At 35.5% G+C, this 18,517-nt stretch overlaps 1 protein-coding gene and 1 non-coding gene across 7 annotated transcripts in view; both read right to left on the bottom strand.

The window, feature by feature from the left end:
- Positions 1-18,517, bottom strand: part of CHRM2 (cholinergic receptor, muscarinic 2) — a 145,176-nt gene that overhangs the window by 94,966 nt on the left and 31,693 nt on the right.
- Positions 18,092-18,170, bottom strand: MIR490-1 (microRNA 490-1). Its single transcript, NR_038585.1, has one exon. It is a non-coding gene; the product is annotated as a microRNA 490-1 (primary transcript).

An 18,517-nucleotide genomic window follows, 5' to 3' on the forward strand; every position in this document is an offset into this window, starting at 1 on the left:
GTTAACCCACTGAGCAAGGCCAGGGATCGAACCCGCAACTTCATGGTTCCTCGTCAGATTCGTTAACCACTGCACCACAACGGGAACTCCAGAGGGGACATTTCTAAAACACAACTTGGAAGGGCATACTATAACATCAGAGAAGGCAGAATTGGTTTACTAGAAAAGGGGATTCTCTGAATGAGAGTCAGTAGAAGGCAGTGGGTAAAGCGGTTTGAAGCAGTAACAGTATATTGAAGCAGTGGGTTGTGGAAATGAGAGAAAAGAGTGAGTAGAGAGAAGGAAGCTGACAATAAAGCGAAGCTAGGGGGCTATGTTTTTGAAGGTCCTTACAATATTTAGGAGTGCCTGTACATGGAATAAGAGAGCTCTTAGGATAATAAACTATGGAAAGCCAGTGGAATGTTTGCGTTTAGGATTTTAGGAGGCCATGGAGTTGTTTCAGATGATGGCAATCTTCTGGGGTCTGGGTGACTAAAATAGGTGAAGACAAACCCCACTAGAGACAATGAGGAAAGAGGATTGAGAGACTGTTAGTATGGTTAGACATTAAAGCCACCCAGGACATCAGGAAGACTTGAAGTGAGCCAGGAACACTGTGAGCCCGGTGTTGAAGCATCACTGAAGGAGACAGGAGGACCTAGGGGTGGCAGGTAAGATGTCAGTTAAGATCAGGACATTCTCAGGGAATGAGCTGTTGGAAGGAAATTTGTTCAGGACAGAGAAGAGACATGTGGCAGAGCTGGTGGAAGATTGGCAGGAGTGGGCAGACAAGATGTTTCTATCTGGGAAGAGGAAACACGGAGTGTAATGAGATTGAAGGCGCAGGAAAAGCTGAGTCAATAAAGGGTATTCCAGCTTGAGCTTTGAGAAACAATGACAGGATCTAGAGTGTGGTGGATTTAAGAGGACTATAATTATTCCCCAAATGATTAATTTAGCAAATGCAGCAAATGTAGTTTATACAGGCTCAGGGTGTAGGGTGTGAAGGGAGAATGTCTTAGTCCACAAGGCAAGGGCAACAGAGCAACAGCTCCTGAGAAGCAGCACCTACCCCAGAAATGTTCCAATCTGAAGTTCTGAAATGCTATGTAGAGCCTCACAGATGTGGTCAGTACAAATTTCTGATGGGAGGCTGATGAGCTCCATTTATCATAGTGATTATGAATGCCCTATATTCTCAAGTTCCACAAATGGATGTGAAATCTTATTTAAGTCAAAGTCTGAGTCACTTGCAAACACTGGTGGTCAGCTATTTGATCATTTTGTTTTCTTCCACAATTTATTTTACCAATAACTATAAAAGGAAGGAATTGAGTACAGACAGTTTCAGGATCTTAGCTACACATATACATGGACACCAGCAAGAACTGACAAAGGCCTGATAAAATGGGAAAAGATGAAAAAAAACCCATAAAAGTCAGCCACAACCCATACACAACTCTCAGAATAGCTGAGGTCATTTAGTTAGGAATAAACTGTCCCACATGTCTCTGAATCCCCCGTGACTTTTATTGCATTGCATTCACCAATCCTATAAGCATGTATGAAGTATTAGGAAACCCAGTTATTGAGGAATATAAGAAAGATGAATAAATCACCGTGAGTTAAATATCCACACAAGCAAAGACTGATGACTTCTATGACTGAGGTATATGAAGGACCCAATACAGGTGAAAGGGTCAAAGTAATAAGAGTAGAAGAGAGAAAAAGGTCATGAAATCTTAGTCAAGGAGGTGACACAAAACAGGATTAAGAAAGTGGAGTGGGTGATCACTGGCTAGAAATGGAGAGATAGGGCTTTCTGGAAAAGTGAATTATCAATGACACGGAGGTATGTGCAACACTGTGGTCCATTGGGGAACTATATACAGTTTCATAGGATTACAGAATTCAGGATGAGGGGAAAGAGAGAGAGAGAGAACAAGCTGTGATGGTATGGGGAAATCATTTTCAAGAATTTCTTATAATACGGATTTATCCTATAGGTAATGGAGATTATTGAAGGATTCCAAGCAGATGATGACTTACTGAATTTGCAAGTTACAAAAGAACACAGTAGCTTCATTCTGAATATGAATGTGAGATTGGAAATAATCTATTACTACTAACTGATATTTCTAATAATGATTTTTTTTTTTTGTCTTTTTGCCATTTCTTGGGCCACTCCTGTAGCACATGGAGGTCCCCAGGCTAGGGGTTGAATCGGAGCTGTAGCCACCGGCCTACGCCAGAGCCACAGCAACGCGGGATCCGAGCCATGTCTGCAACCTACACCACAGCTCACGGCAACGCTGGATCGTTAACCCACTGAGCAAGGCCAGGGATTGAACCCGCAACTTCATGGTTCCTCGTCAGATTCGTTAACCACTGCGCCACGACAGGAACTCCCCTAATAATGATTTTTAAATAAGGTAAACTGTCTCCATAAGATCCTTAGAATACAGGGGAATGTATGACATTTAAATAAGTATTTCTATCCAACTGAAAGTTTTCATAAAAGCATCTTGATCCTATAATGATCCTTTTTCAAAAGTTTAAGTTTAAAGGATTTTTACTACAATTGTTTGGAAATTAACTTACAAAAACATCTTTTTTCCCCCCAGTAATGCTGGATAAATGATTGTTTTCATACAATGCTTTGAACTGAGAACAGGCAAAATAAAATGTTATGACGTGTCCTAGGGATCTTCAAAAGTTTGTCTATTCAGCACAATATAGAGGAAATGACCAACTCCTTTCTGCCACATTGCACTTCAGAAATAGCCAGCTGCACAAAACAAATTACAACAAATGTCCATTGCCTGGGAAAAGTATGTGGACCATTAGTAATAGCTATTTCTCTAGATACACCCAGATTTCCACTTTGTAAAAAGCTATTCAGCATGATTTTCTCATATTCCTATCTCATTATGCAATGACATTAGGGGACCTCAGTGTGTGGCTCTCCCCAGGAGGAACCACCCCAGTGAAAACTATCCATCTTTGAAAGGAAGCAGCAATGAAATGGGCTGTGAGTGTTGCTAGGATACCTTTCCATAGAATCTGCTTTAAGTTGTAAGGTTCCCACTGACCAGGAATGAAACACAGGGTCATGAAGTTCCCACAGAAAGATATATCACTGGACTGCTGGAAATTTCTCTATAACACCAGTCAACTCACTTCAGAGCAAGATATTCATCAGAGGATTACAAACCCTACTTTTAGAGCATGGCGTTTAAAGATAATAACATTAAGATGGATGAAGATGGGGGTATAGATCATAAAATGTAATATATAAATCTTAGAATTTCAATATAACCTTATAATTTGATTACCTGACATTTTATTGCTTTGTTTTTTTCTTTTTACAGCCCCACATGGCACATATGGAAGTTTCTGAGCTAGGAGCCAAATCAGTATAGGTCTATACTGCAGCAACATCAGATCCTTAACCTACTGAGTAAGGCCAGGTTTGAACCCACATCCTCACTGAGACTACATTGGTACTTAACCCACTGAGCCTACTTTTTTATTATTAAAAAAGAATTAAACAAAACACTAGTTATTTGTAGCTAATAATTTTTAGGTCAAAATTTCATCAAAGATCCATATGTTAAATAGAGGGCATAATGCATGAGCTGAAGTAGGGAATTTCAACTTTCTGTCTCTCCTGAGGTGTTAGTATTATTGTTTAATTCATTTGCTCATAAACCCTCCCATACACTGAGGGATATAAAGGTTTAAGTTTAACAGTGCCCAGTTTCATTGGTTTATAGTAACAAAGCAATTTGCTCCCCAGGCACATGTTGGATCTTTCTGTGTCCTATTTCCTTCATTCACTTTCACCATTTCTTAAAAGGCTTTGCTTCTTTCTCAGCAGACATCACAGTTATTGCAAAACAAAGGCTTTATATGTTGTACGTCCACTTCACCTGATTTTTCAAGTTCACTGCCTCTGCTTCATGATGGGTTACCCATTAGGTAGATTATGCATGTGTTCAAGACTCCAGGAAAAGAAACCAAAATGTTCAGATTCAATTATGACTCCACTTACCTCTTTTAAGCTGGATCTCACCTGTTCCCTAAGGCTAATGACCCCAACCTTATTGGCTAACTCAATTATTACGAACAGAGAAAGGTTCTAAAAGGGAAGATGAAATAGAAATTTTAAAAAATCCTTTGTCATAGATTTTCCTACTACTCTTCAAGAATTTTCCAGGAAGGAGTTCCCATCGTGGCTCAGTGGTTAATGAATCTGACTAGGAACCATGAGGTTGTGGGTTCGATTCCTGGCCTTGCTCAGTGGGTTAAGGATTCAGCATTGCCGTGAGCTGTGGTGTAGGTTGCAGATGTGGCTCGGATCGCGCATTGCTGTGGCTCTGGCATAGGCAGGTGGCTACAGCTCCCATTTGACCCCTAGCCTGGGAATCTCCATATGCCACGGGAGTGGCCCTAGAAAAGGCAAAAAGACAGAAAAAAAAAAAAAGTATTTTCTAGGAATGGTGATACTGATTCACAATTGGGGTTTATGCTTAAAATTGTACATTAGCCCTGGAGTAAGCTATCAGCAATGCATCATCCATGCCTATTTACCTCACTCTCTCCTTGTGAAAGGTAGAAAACTGTGCAAAAGAGATCTGAGAGTTCGGTAATGAAGAATGGAACCATGGAAGACATAACCAACTAATCTCCCAGGACCCCTCTATTCTTCTGAGCCTGTGGACAGCCAGCAGCCAGCCAGCATCTCCTTCGGTGGGTCAAGCAGTAGTATGTTCTCACATTAGTACAAACCCATAGAAGGCAAAGAGACACATCAAATTGATTATTCACATATTATTTCTCCACATCATATCATAGGAAAGGATAAGGAAATTAAGAATATGGTGATTATTGCCGAACAGGAAAATGATTTGAACACTCAAGGAAAGAGAAGATGAGAAAAGGGATATAAGAAAAGAGGAGAACAAGCAGAAAGTAAGCATACACCCTAAAAAGCTACAAAAGAAAGAAAAAATGAAGAAGTTTAAAAATAGTGAATGTGATTCAATTTTATGTAGAAGCTATCATGTATTCTTTTAAAAGTCATACTATATCCATTTCTGAAAAGGACTTGGTGAGATTTTATAGTAAACTAAAGGCAAATTATAAAACCATGAATACAAGGGTCAAAGGAATAAGAGTCATAAAAAAAGAAGTGATAGATAAGAGATCTGTAATAAAGAAAGCTTCTAAAATGGAAATCAGAACTCAGCTCTCATCCTGTGCTTTCTGAAAGCTAAAGAAACTACACACATATTTGCCCACTTTTACACAGGGGGCAGGAATAATAGAATGAATTATTGACAAATTTCTCTTAACCCTGAATTGCAATAGGAACTTAGCTTTTGCGCCTTTATATGAAGATCCCTACATAATACAATAAATATAATAATATAGTAAATAGCATTTTCAGTGGTCATTTACAAAAACACTGGCTTATTATATGCTGTAATATTAATATGAGTAAACATTTAGAAAGTGAACATCTAAGGAGAAAGAAGATGAATAAATAAAAGGGGAAAATGTGATGAAAAGATAAACCTTAAAGTGGAATGTGCATATAGAGGAAAAATAGAGAAATATGCAAAAAATATTGTGAGAACTCAAAATACTGTAATACTCAAAGAAAGTAACAGAAAAGGAATAGGTATAAATAAAATCATCAGCTGAATTAATTAATATGGTCCCTAGAATCCATATATAGACAATGAGACTCTTTACATATTTGAAAAAAACTCTTTCTTAAGTGAAGTCGTTTTAGAGACAATGAGACTCTTTACATATTTGAAAAAAACTCTTTCTTAAGTGAAGTCCTGAGCAGACCCATTATAGAATGAATGCCTCACTACAGAGTATGGTAGAGTATCTAAAATGAAGATTAGAAAACACATGAAGAAACATAAGCAAAAGGCTGCAAAATGTGTTCCTATTTTCATTTATTCTTCTTTCTAAGATAAAATTTCATTTCAAAGCGATGCAGCTGTTTCTCAAATTGAGATACTAAAGAAGGCAAATCAGATTTAATTTATGTGCTTATACCATTCCCAATAATAATAATTCTGATATGAAAACTAAGATGGCAATTAGAGAGATGGCATACAAGGAAAGTTAGATTAACATTCTTCCCATTAAGAGGGACCGAATGCAGATGAAATACTGGAATTAATACAGCGATGATTCCTGTAAATAGGACCTATACTTAATTGGTTAGATTACCCATTATTCTGTTTTGTTTTGTTTTTTTAGATCATTATTCAAGTAACTCAGCTTAGCACTTAGAATGGGTCCGGCTTGGATATGGGCAGAACATATAGAAAGATTAATATGACAAGGTCAACAGTCATTGGAATACATCTAATTCTCTCTGGTTTCTAAGTAAGAAAATGTACTTCTCTAATACACATTTTAGACTTTGTCAAAGGAAAAAAAAAGATGGAGAGAGAGATTTTTCTTTCCAAAATGTCTCCTGATTTGAAAAACATAATTGTACTTGCCACATTTTCTATTGTTTGGTGTCATGCTGCACTGAATTCACTGAGGCTAGTCACTGGCAGTGTGGACGAGAATTCTGTCACAAGGAATAATAGCAGGCATTTCTCTGTCACCCTTCCTTCCCGAGCCCCTGAGAATTTTGCATATCACTACCACCATAACCCTCGCTCTCAGTTTATCAGTTGTGACCAGAATTTGGAGCCTGTTGACATATGTGGATCTAAAGGGGAAGTGCCAGATAACTAGTTATGAGATTTCCTCAATCCCTGGGAACCATATTCCAGTAAAAAAAAAAAAAAACCTATTCAGTCCTTCAAAAGTCTTTGGGCTTCTTAAAAATATACATACATGACATAATCACAATCAATATACCCACCTTACTGATCACTTCAATTTAAAACCTATCAGTCAATGCAGGGAATGTAAATTAGTCATGTCAATGATTCATTATAGTCTCAGCACTTGAAAATTGAACAGACTTTTTCAGTGAATTATTCAGTAAATTAATCTTATGGTGTGCATGCATAACCTTAATTAATTAATACTGCTGAACCTAAGATTGATAATGCATGAATGTACTTTGTGACTTTAAGCAAGTAATAAAACTCAACTAAGGCACTTCTTATTCTGCTTTGCCTAAGCTACCAAAATGAGCCATGCAACACCTACACATTTCTCTTCCCTAATACAATTCTTTTCTCTCGATGCATTTCTTACAGGAATTATGTGAGCATTGTAGTAAAAGTCTGTACCTTAATTAATGATGCTGACTTTTAAAAGATCTGTAAGTCATGCTCTGGATTTAGTGGGCATATTAACCCCTCCCTCTAGTCCACTAAGGTGTCACATAGGAGATTAATTTTTTCTGTCCTGAAAATAAATCAGCAATTATCTAAAAAGAACTGAAATTACCCAAGGACTTAATTTGCCAGTCACTCAGCAGAGTCTACTTCATTATAATAAACGTTTTGCTGTAACTTATACTTTACCAAAACCTGTCATTTGCATTATCTCTTTAGTTTCCCTAAATAGTTCTGGATGGGAGATAAGGTAGGTTTGCTTAATATTTCTATTTCACAAATGAAGAAACTGAGGCTCAAAAGCCCACTGCTTATTGAAGCCATTGAACACACCATCAAGGGAGCATTTGAGTCAGTAAACACCATGTGTCTTCTCCTGTACAATTCTGCCTCATTTCTTTCCGTATTTTGAAGGAGTTTATTCTGATTCCTTTCATAGGCTGCTCCAGGTGCAGGTCATATGCAACTACATGAGTCTACTTTCAGACGTGGAAGAGGGGAAGTCATTCACAGGTGGGGACCCAATGTGAAACTTCTAGCATCCTACAAAGAGCTCTGCTCTGCCTTTCTGAAATAAGCAGGCTGACAGTGTTTATTCTTTTGCTAACCACTATAATATACAGTCAGAAACGAAGGCTGTAATTGTTTTTCCTCCAAATATAACCCTTCCTTGGATGCTGTCTTATGAATCCTTTGCAATCAACTGGAAGGTAGATGAGTTTGAGGTTGCCACTTCAGTGATTGCATAATCAGTCGAGAAAAATTGTGTGAACCAAGAATAAGGCTAACAATTGGAACAATAATGAAATGAAATAAAAAGGAAGCAGACATAAGCAATTGCAAGGGTATTTTTGGAATCCTGATGCAAGATAAGAGACTGAGTTAGGCATGTGAGGAGAGAAGTTCAAGTCAGGTTCCACCCGTACTGTTCATGTGATTTTTTGCCATAATGTCAACACTTTTCACTGAATATATCAAAGTGGCATTTCATGAATGACCACATAATGAGTGAACTGTACGGCCCTGTTCTAGGCACAATGTGCCACTGAGCCAGGTTCAAATAATTCCTGCATCCCAACATGAGTTTTGAGAAATAAACCTAAAGTGGGCAAATAGACCATAATGGAGGAAGAAAGGCATTTAGTCAGATTCCCAGATCTGATATCTATAGTAATACCATTTCTTTGAGCTCCAGCTTCATTATCTTTAAAGAATAATACCCACTTACTAGCATTGTTTTGAAAATGAAATGTCACTAAAGTGATAAGCACTTAATACAAACATAGAAATGGTAGTTGGTTATTAGGTCTTTACCAATGTTACATTGTATTACAGGTCTCCTGTCTTGGAGGGCAGACACAGTTCAGCTCTATTTGCTGTGGGCTTAAGCTGAGAAGAAATATCTCCTCAAAAATAGACAAATGTGCTCTAGAGACTTCCTCCAGAAACTGAGAGATTACTTCAGCAAGATTTCCAGAGTTTTTTCTTTTTTTTCTTTTTTTTTGCTTTGGAAAAGGATTCCTTTGAACAACTCTTTCATGCAGAAATAGAATACTGATATTCTGCCACCTTGAATAATAAATGGGCTAATCCAAAATTTATTTTTATTCTAAATCTTTCAGTGAGAAAGATGCAAGCCATAAAGAGGGTGCTCAAAAACATTTATCATATAAATTAATAGCCTTTTATTTTATGAAAATATTTGGATATTGAGTACTCATTAATTTAGACATTTTGTGAGGATTTAATGTATCAGAATATATTAATTATAAATTTGTATTATAAATTAATGTATAAAAATAAATTCTCCACTTCCAATCTACATTTTTTCCTCTTTCCTTCTACCTAATAGTAGTAAGCTAAATAAAAAGATAACAAAAATAATATAATAACTTACTGAGGCTTAATCATGTGCCAAGCATCACAGCAAACTCTTTGGCAGATCATCTCAGTTATCTTACATAATGTTCTTATGAGATAATATTCCATATTATCCCATTTCACAGAAGAGGAAACTAAGGCAAAGATAAATTAATATCATGTGTGTTAGTATTAAATTTAAAGTCAGAGCTTTGTGATAATATCTTTTAGCTATCCTTTCAAAATTAATATGGTATTTCCATGGGAAAATTTATGCTCTAGTCTTATTTCTCATTAAAAATAACAATACTTTAGTTGGTAAAGGTTTTACCACCTAATAAGCAATACCAAGAGTCATAACAAAGAGGAGAACCTATGTGTACTTGGTAGTTGTTCCCACCACCCCATGGTGATAGTACTGTTAAGTATGATAAAGACTGCACTGAAAGGATGGGAAAATGACATGGGATCTGAGTTCCTTCAGTATAGGCAGCAGGATTTATTATATCTCTCAAAGCAATTTTTCCCCTGCTGTGGTACACACAGGTCAGTGATGAGATATTCTCTTGGGCATGCTTGGAAATTAACAAGCAATAAATATAACCCCACTTCTTTTTCTCATTCATTGCAAGTGACTCAGTACGTTACAGTGCAAGTGACTCAGATTAAAAATAGATCTACCCTCATGGAGAATGTATTACGAAGATGTGATATATATATATATCACACATAATGGAATACTACTCAGCCATAAAAAGAACAAAATAATGACATTTGCAGCAACAGGGATGGAACTAGAGACTCATACTAAATGAAATAAGTCAGAAAGGGAAAGATAAATACCATATGATATCACATATCTGGAATCTAATATATGGCACAAATGAACCTATCTACAGCAAAGAAACAAACTCTTGGACATGGAGAACAGACTTGTGGTTGCCATGGGGAAGGGGAGGGAGTGGGGTGGACTGGGAGTTTGGGGTTAGTAGATGTAAACTATTGCATTTGGAGTGGATAAGCAATTGAGATCCTGCTGTATAGCACAGGGGACTATATCTAGTCACTTATGATCAACATGATGGAGGCTAACGTGAGAAAAAGAATGTGTGTGTGTATATATATATATATGTATGACTGGGTCACTTTGTTGTACAGTAGAAATTGACACAGCCATGTAAATCAATAATAATCAAAAAATCTTAACCCCCACACACCAAAAAGTGGATCTACTCTCATGGATAAACAATAAGGTCCTACTGTAGAACACAAGGACCTATATCCAACCCCCTGAGATAGGCCATGATGGAAGATAATATATGAAATGAAATTCATATATATATGGCACAACATTGTAAATCAACTACACTTTAATAAAAATAATTAAAAATAATTCTACAAAATAAATAAAACAAAATTTTTAAAAGAGAAAAATATCAAGATGGTCTAATGGACAAATAGCTGGAAAAGCACCATCTTTTATCACATTTACACATAAATTCCAGATGGACTGACATTTTTAATGTAAAAAAACTATAATATCCATTTCAATAATAGATCAATATTCATGTATTAAAGAAGGAAACCATTCACAAATTTTTGTCCCTTAAATATTATCATCCATAAATTATTTGTGAAATATGTGAGAAGTTGATGGAAACACAACAGGGAATCTAAGCTACTTGAAGAATGTGCTCAATAAATAGTTGTTGAATTCAATATATTTAAATGGAGAAAATAAATCAAACAATAACTATTTTATTTTTTGACATCATCTACTATTAAAGAAAAAAATATTTAAGCCACAGAGAAAACCACAATATTATCAAGGGATCATACATATTTAATTATCTTTTCCTGATATTAAAAACTCTCTTCCTATAAGGAGGCTTTCATAGAAAGGCAGATATAAAAATTTAAAACCTAAGTTTTAATCACATTTTTATTGCAAAGACAAATTGTAACAAAGAAATTATTCTAAAGAAAATGAGAAATCACCAATAGCCCATTATTCTTACTTTATTTTTTGAAAGCAATATATATAGGGATAAATATATAATATGTAAAAATGAAATGTAAGAATTTTATGTGTAGCCATCTGAAAATTCAGGGGGATCTACTGAAAAAGCAGATCCCACTGTCCACAGAATATCTAAAAACCTGCCCTAAAACTTATTCTAATCTATACTGATAAGAATACCATAATATGTATAAGAGGAGAAAAAAACAAAAAAATTAAATTCACCTGAATCATAATGCTTACATACTTTTTCTGTAATAAATATTACCTTTGAATTTTTTGTTGTTGATTTTGCTACTGTTATGTTTAAGAAATTATCAAAGATATTATATTAGACATATTATTATATATATGTTCAAATATAATGTAGATATAGGAAGTGACAAAACATTAATTTTTAATCCCTACCATTGCTAAAACCCAACACTTAATTTCATGAATAAAAAACTAATTCACTTCCCAAATAAATAATGAAGCATCATTGTGCAATGAGGTTGTTGATTCTCTTACTTACTAAGCTATTTGGATGGAATTGATGAGAAATAGCTAAAGTTTTCTTTGGAAAGGACTGAAATCATGAAATATCAACTCCACTACTCAGGACTAGAATTTGTATATTGGAACAATTAAATTACTAAGCAAAAACTAAATTAAAAACACAACATTTGGAATGACAACTGAGACTATAATTTGAATTATTTAATTTGGCATCCTTTCATTCACACACACACAGACACAAACACACAAACACACATACACCACACTTAACTTTAATTATCCACACCAAAACCTAAGTCAGTCAGGGGTTAGGAACTACTCATCGCTACAAAACATCAGTAGCACAGAAAAATAGTAACAGTAATGTCAATAAAAGTGCCAGATTCAAGTTCTTAAAGATGGCAACACACTGTTGAAAGGTGAGAGGAGAGAATGAAGGCAGGTTTAGCTGTGTCTAAGTACCCGCACACCTCCAATCACAGTCCTTTCTGTGTCCTCCTTTAATAAACACAAAAGCCTTTATTCTGGGAATCTCAGTGATGAAAAGAGATTTGCAGTCTTCACTTCCTACAAAGGTGACAGGTGTAGTAGCTGAGCCAACAAAGCATTTGGTGCTTTCATATGAGGACATTAAAGTTCTAAAAGATGATTCAAAATCCTGCCTGATTTTTATATAATTATTTTGCATTCAATTAAAACTTTCAGAAAATAAGAGCATTAAGATCATGCGGATCTAGATGTTTACTGTGCTACTCAAAATCATGGCTAGTTAATATTTACTGAGTATTAAGCTATGGCACTACATACAGAGCTGGGCAATACCTTAAGCATGAAGAATAAAATGATTAGAGGGGGGACTCTGCTTGAATTACCTAAATATTCTGAATGCAACACTGTCTTTGCGCTTTCCGTCTTAATCACCTAGCCCTAGCCCAAACCCAATCCCTCAACTTGGCACATACCATTTTTCACTCAAAACCCCTGTATATGTGTGTGTGTGTGTGTAATTTTATCTTGAAGAGAAATCTATTCATCAAATACTTCTTTTACCTATTATTGTTTATACTCTGCAAAGGACCAAATATAAGATGATTTTAGTATCTTAAAGTCAGCCTTTCTCTAACAACAATGGTTGTTTATCCATGAATATTTGTATAGATTTGTCAGTTACATGAAAAGAGGTATAAGGTGCACATTAATTGAAGAAGAAAGTGCATTTAAAGGTATACACTCAAGGTAGTTTTATCTCTGAGACTCTCAGTCTTGAAGAGTGTGCTTCAAGAGTGTGAGTTTCAAGAATGTGTTTACTCTGCATTGTATGTATATGTGTGAATATGTGTGCACATGCATGATGTACATGGCATGCAATTTAGCATACTTATCAACTTGAGTTCTGCAGTTGAATTTTTTGCATTCAAACCCCAGGACCAATACTCATAGGCTGTATGACCTTGAATAAGTTATTTGAACTCTGTTTCCCCAGCTACAAAGTGGGCGTAAAATTTTACCTTCTCCTAGATTTGTAATGAGGATTAAATAAAGCACTTTTAAAAGTCTTACTCTGGCACATAATAATCAGTAAATATTATTGTCTATTATATCTCCTTCCCATCCCCAAAAGGACATATGCTCTGATAAATAAATATGTATGGGTCAGAGAACAAGACTGTCTACCCCTTTGGGGCATTCATTATTTTCTCCTTTCCTCTGCCCTCATGAATGCTGAATCTTTCTCTTCAGTAAAATAAGTTAATAGTAGTAAGAATAGTTGGAAGCCATCACTGAGACCAGAGTACTCCCTGAGTCAATGAGAGGAACGTTCAAGGAAGACCAAATGTGCCCCTGGCTGATTAGCATATTAAATGTATTAGCACACAACTAACACACACCAAAAAAAAAAAAAAAAAAAGTGTAAAATCTAGGTAAGGACTTGTCAACTCCTTAAGAAAACAACCCTGAAAACCCATAACTCAAAATAAGTTTAAAACTTCATTGCTGTTCAATGCCAGTATAAGTGGTTCTGGCATTTTAAACTCTGTGTACATTATGGCAATCTCACCTGCTTATTAGACATGCAGATTATATTTTATCCTCCAAGTCTGCTTTCATATCTACTTCAACTTTTCCTCTCATTGACATATGCATGTTTATAGATAGTAAAAGAGATTTGTTTTTTCTTTTCTTTTTTTTTTTCTGTGGCCACACCTGTGGTATATGGAAATTCCCAGGCCAGGGTTAAAAGCAAAGCTGCAGCTGTAGGCCTACACCACGGCCATGGCAACACCAGACCCTAGCCGCACCTGTGACTTATGTCACAGCTTGTGGCAACACTGGATCCTTAACCCACTGAGCGAGGCCAGGGATGGAACCCGCATTCTCACAGAGACAACATTAAGTCCTTAACCCACTGAGCCACAACAGTATCTCCTGAAACAAATTTTCTGCTTATGTTTCTAAAGGATACTCATCAACAAAACAACTTAGATTTGCAGATAAATACTGATCCTGTCAAAAATTTCACTTTGAAAATCAGGAAGGGCTTGTTCATTTTGAAAAAGAAAACATCATTCAAAATTTAGTCAATGCACATAAGCATATTGCTATGGTCAATGAGAAGAGATGAAAATTCTTTAACAACTATTAATTAGTCAGAACACTTGATTCTACCTAATGAACCAGGGTAAAGGACCTCACTTCTGCTACCCAGCTCCCTCAGTTTTTCAATTTACAGAGCTATAAAATCGTTACCACCAATTATTAAAAAAAAATTTACAAAGCCTATCATGATACAATCTGAAAATACATTTATTTATTAATAAACACAATTACTTGTGCCCTATCTTACTTTGCTTTCAGTCCAAAAATGCTAAAGCATCGAAGCAGTGTTGCACCATACTTAGGGATAAGTACCTTGCAACTTTGCCCTTTCATTTCCTGGATGTTTGATTATGAGCAGATTACTGAAGGCTCGATTATCTTGCTCTCCTAAAACAGGGATGATGATTAAAACTGTAATCGCACACAGTCATTCTGAGAACTAAATGAGATAATGAGTATAAAGAGCTTAGAGCTTCAGGGATATGTTAAGTCCTCAGGCATTTAGCAGCTATTATTTTCCCTCTTCTCTATGCCTCAAATGCTCCTTTCCTATTTCCCAAGTAGGAAACTGATATTCATACTTCAAAGGTAAACTCTAGTGATTTCTTTGTAAATCGTTTGTGACATCTCCAAGGAAGTCAAACACATCTTTCCTTGTGGGGAAGTAGAAAAGTGTCACCATGGAAAGACAGAATGATCTTGGCAGAAGAAACAAGAAAAACTAGGTAAGGAAGAGATGATCCAGCCTAGTGAGCCCTCCTTTGTCTTTCGTGAATCCCTGATAGGCACCTTCATAGTCTTAGGAGATGGGGCTTCTGGAATGGGAAACGAGAAGTTTACAAAACAAAAAAATGTAAGACTGAGATATTTTTTATCAGAAATTTTAGATCTTCCCCTCTCATATTCTTTGTCTTGATAATGCTATTCTGTAGGTACTTTTGGTTGAGACAAGGCACAAAACTCAAGCATGGGACAAGGCTGGCCCAAGGCTCAAGAAGGAGGCATAATAGGACACTTTAAATTTCATTTTTAAAATGTTGGCCTTTTGCACATGATCCAGCAATCCCACTCCTGGGCATATATCCAGAGAAAACTTTAATTCCAAGGAATACATGCACCCCAGTGTTCACTGCAGCACTAGTTACAATACCCAAGACATGGAAGCAACCTAAATGTCCATCGACAGATGAATGGATAAAGATGTGGTACATATACATAATGAAATGTTACTTAGCCATAAAAAAAATGAAATGCCACTTGCAGCAAGTGACAAGGACAGGCCTAGTGGCAAGGATAGGACTAGCGACTATACCATTAAGTGAAGTAAGAAAGATAAAGACAAATATATGATATCGCTTATATGTGGAATCTAAAGTATGATACAAAACATTTTATTTATATTTCTATTTTATTTACAAAACAGAAATAGACTCACAGGTATAGAAAACAATGTTATGCTTACCAAAGGGGAAAGGTGGGGGAGGGAGAAATTAGCAGTTTGAAATTAATATATACACACCACTATATATAAAATAGATAACCAACAAGGACCTACTGTATAGCACAGGAAACTATGTTCAATATCTTATAATAAACCATAATGGAAAAGAATATGAAAAATGTACACCATCTGCACACGAAAAAAATAGTGACTTAGGGTGAAAAGTAGGAATATAAATATAACTAGAATGTACTAGAACATCCCTGATTTTGTGTTTCTTAATCATCTGAATATCAAACAAAGTGAAGAACTTAAAACATTTCACACAAACATCCACCTAGGCAGTGACAGAGACAAATTCTCAGGATCTATCAAGGCAAAGTTTCCCAGTTCTCGCCAGAGAAATGAAGCAACTGTTGGTCCTGTTCTCATGCTGATGGACTGGCTAAGAAGCGCTTTCAATCTTGACAGATGGTTTTGGATTTGATATTGTTATAATCACCTAAGATATTTGTGAAGGCAACAGAAAGACATGTACATAGACATAAATTGGCTCAAGATATAATAAGTTCATTAAAACAAAACTATTTAATGTCTTTCAAGGAAGTGAATCAGAACAAAGAATTTAGAAATAGAGAGATTCTACTACATAAGGACTTATAATCATAGAAACAAGAGGTAGTAAGTAATAGTTATACAGTACAAGGCAACTAATTGAAAATATTGGAATAAAAGAAAACATGTATAGATATATGCATAAATAATGCAAGTACAAACCATTAATAGCAATGATTTCACTCTAAAATGTCACATTATATCACAAAAGATCTAAAACTTTGAAATAATCAAATGGTAATTCCAAATATATTACATTTTACCCATGGGCTTTGAAAATTACTATAAAATAACGATAAAATATAGTTTTTTCAAAGTAATGCTAAGAGCTAATTAAATTTTGAAAACAGATATGTATTTTCCAAATCACTATACTGAATAAGATAATTCAGAAAGCAAAAGATAGAGAAGGAATGAAACATTAAGAAATATAAAATTAAAACATAAAAAAAAACTGGAGAAAAGAAAATATGAAAGAATTAAACTACAAATTTAAAAGCAAATACTCGGAGTTCCCGTCCTGGCTCAGTGGTTAACGAATCCGACTAGGAACCATGAGGTTGCAGGTTCCATCCCTGGCCTTGCTCAGTGTGTTAAGGATGCGGCATTGCCATGAGCTGTGGTGTAGGTTGCAGATGCAGCTTGGATCCCGCATTGCTGTGGCTCTGATGTCGGCTGGTTGCTACAGCTCCAATTAGACCCCTAGGCCTGGGAACCTCCATATGCCGAGGGCGCAGCCCTAGAAAAAGCAAAAAAAAAAAGACAAAAAAAATAAATAAGTAAAAGCAAATACTCAAGGATAGAAAATAAATAAAATATAATCATATACAACTTTAAAAAACTGACCTGACCAAAATAGCAGAAACATTTACAGGTATGACAAGTGTTTCTTAGAGTAAAAGAAATGGGTAGCAATACTAGTTTCATGTAAATTAGAATTACAAGTGAAATATTTAAAATAGAACAGAGAAAATAGTAATAATTATGTATAAAATTCAAAATATGTTTAAACTGTGAGAACTTCACCAAAACACCATAGGTGCAAGAAATGCAAATATAAATACAGATCAGGTAAATCTTTTAAAAAAGTAAGAATAAAATGAAATAATATAATGAATATGGAGAATGGATATAAATAAAATATGTATACATGTATGTGCATATAACTGGACTTCTTCAATAAAGAACATAATCTTCTCTTCAATTATTCAAATAATTCAAAACTGAAAAGTGAGAAGTTTTCAGAAAGTAGTATTATAAGGTCACATTTGTGATCAAAGTGCAATAAAACTTGAACCATTTAAGATGTTAAAAATAGGATATATATATTTATTGCAAAGTGGGGAACATCTTATCATTATTTGTGAACAATATAAATACCAATTAAGGCCAATAAACTCAAATTTTAGGGAAAAATGCATTGTTTTATATGCTAGACTCACCTATTACTAAAATTTTTTATATACATAATTAAAATTCACAAATATTTTACTTATACCCTTGTTATTTTTAATTAGCTCTGGTAGGGACACATCTTATTTCCATCCTAATAGAGTACATTGTGACACTACAACTTTAATAATAACCACAAAAATAACATATATTTTGATGAAGAGGTGGGAATCTGTTCCTATTTTTAAAAAAGGGAAAAGTAAGATTTCTTTTTAAAGAAAATTTGCATGTACATTATGGAAGACACCAATTTAATTCCTGAGGAGACGGGGCTAGAAGTGTCCGCTGCTTGTGAACAGCTCAACAGCATGGAGTCCTCCAGGTTGGTGTATCTTGAAACGTGACCCACCTGGGGATCCATGGTGTCGAACAATGAACTTTCCAAACCAGCCAAGGTATCCATAAAGTGAGGGGAGCTCCTCTTCACCACTGTTGGTTGGAGAACACAAAACCCACATCTACACTAGCCCAAATGGGTCTCCAGCATTTGTCTTCTACGTCAGAATTGCCGCCATCCATTTTCCATTTCTGGCCTGTTTTTAAGCTCCTTGCCTGGAGGTACACTTCCTGAAGGACAGAATAATCCTGAGCTTGGACATTATGCCTTTGATAAATAAAAACGAACAAGGAAACTAGCAAAAACACGTTCAGGTCATGTCTACCTTATCGAAAAAGTGCAGAGAGTACAAAATTGTGGTTTCAGTAAGACAAACATATTAC

The sequence above is a fragment of the Sus scrofa genome, chromosome 18 (assembly GCF_000003025.6).
Source record: "Sus scrofa isolate TJ Tabasco breed Duroc chromosome 18, Sscrofa11.1, whole genome shotgun sequence".
In the NCBI taxonomy this organism is placed as follows: domain Eukaryota; kingdom Metazoa; phylum Chordata; class Mammalia; order Artiodactyla; family Suidae; genus Sus; species Sus scrofa.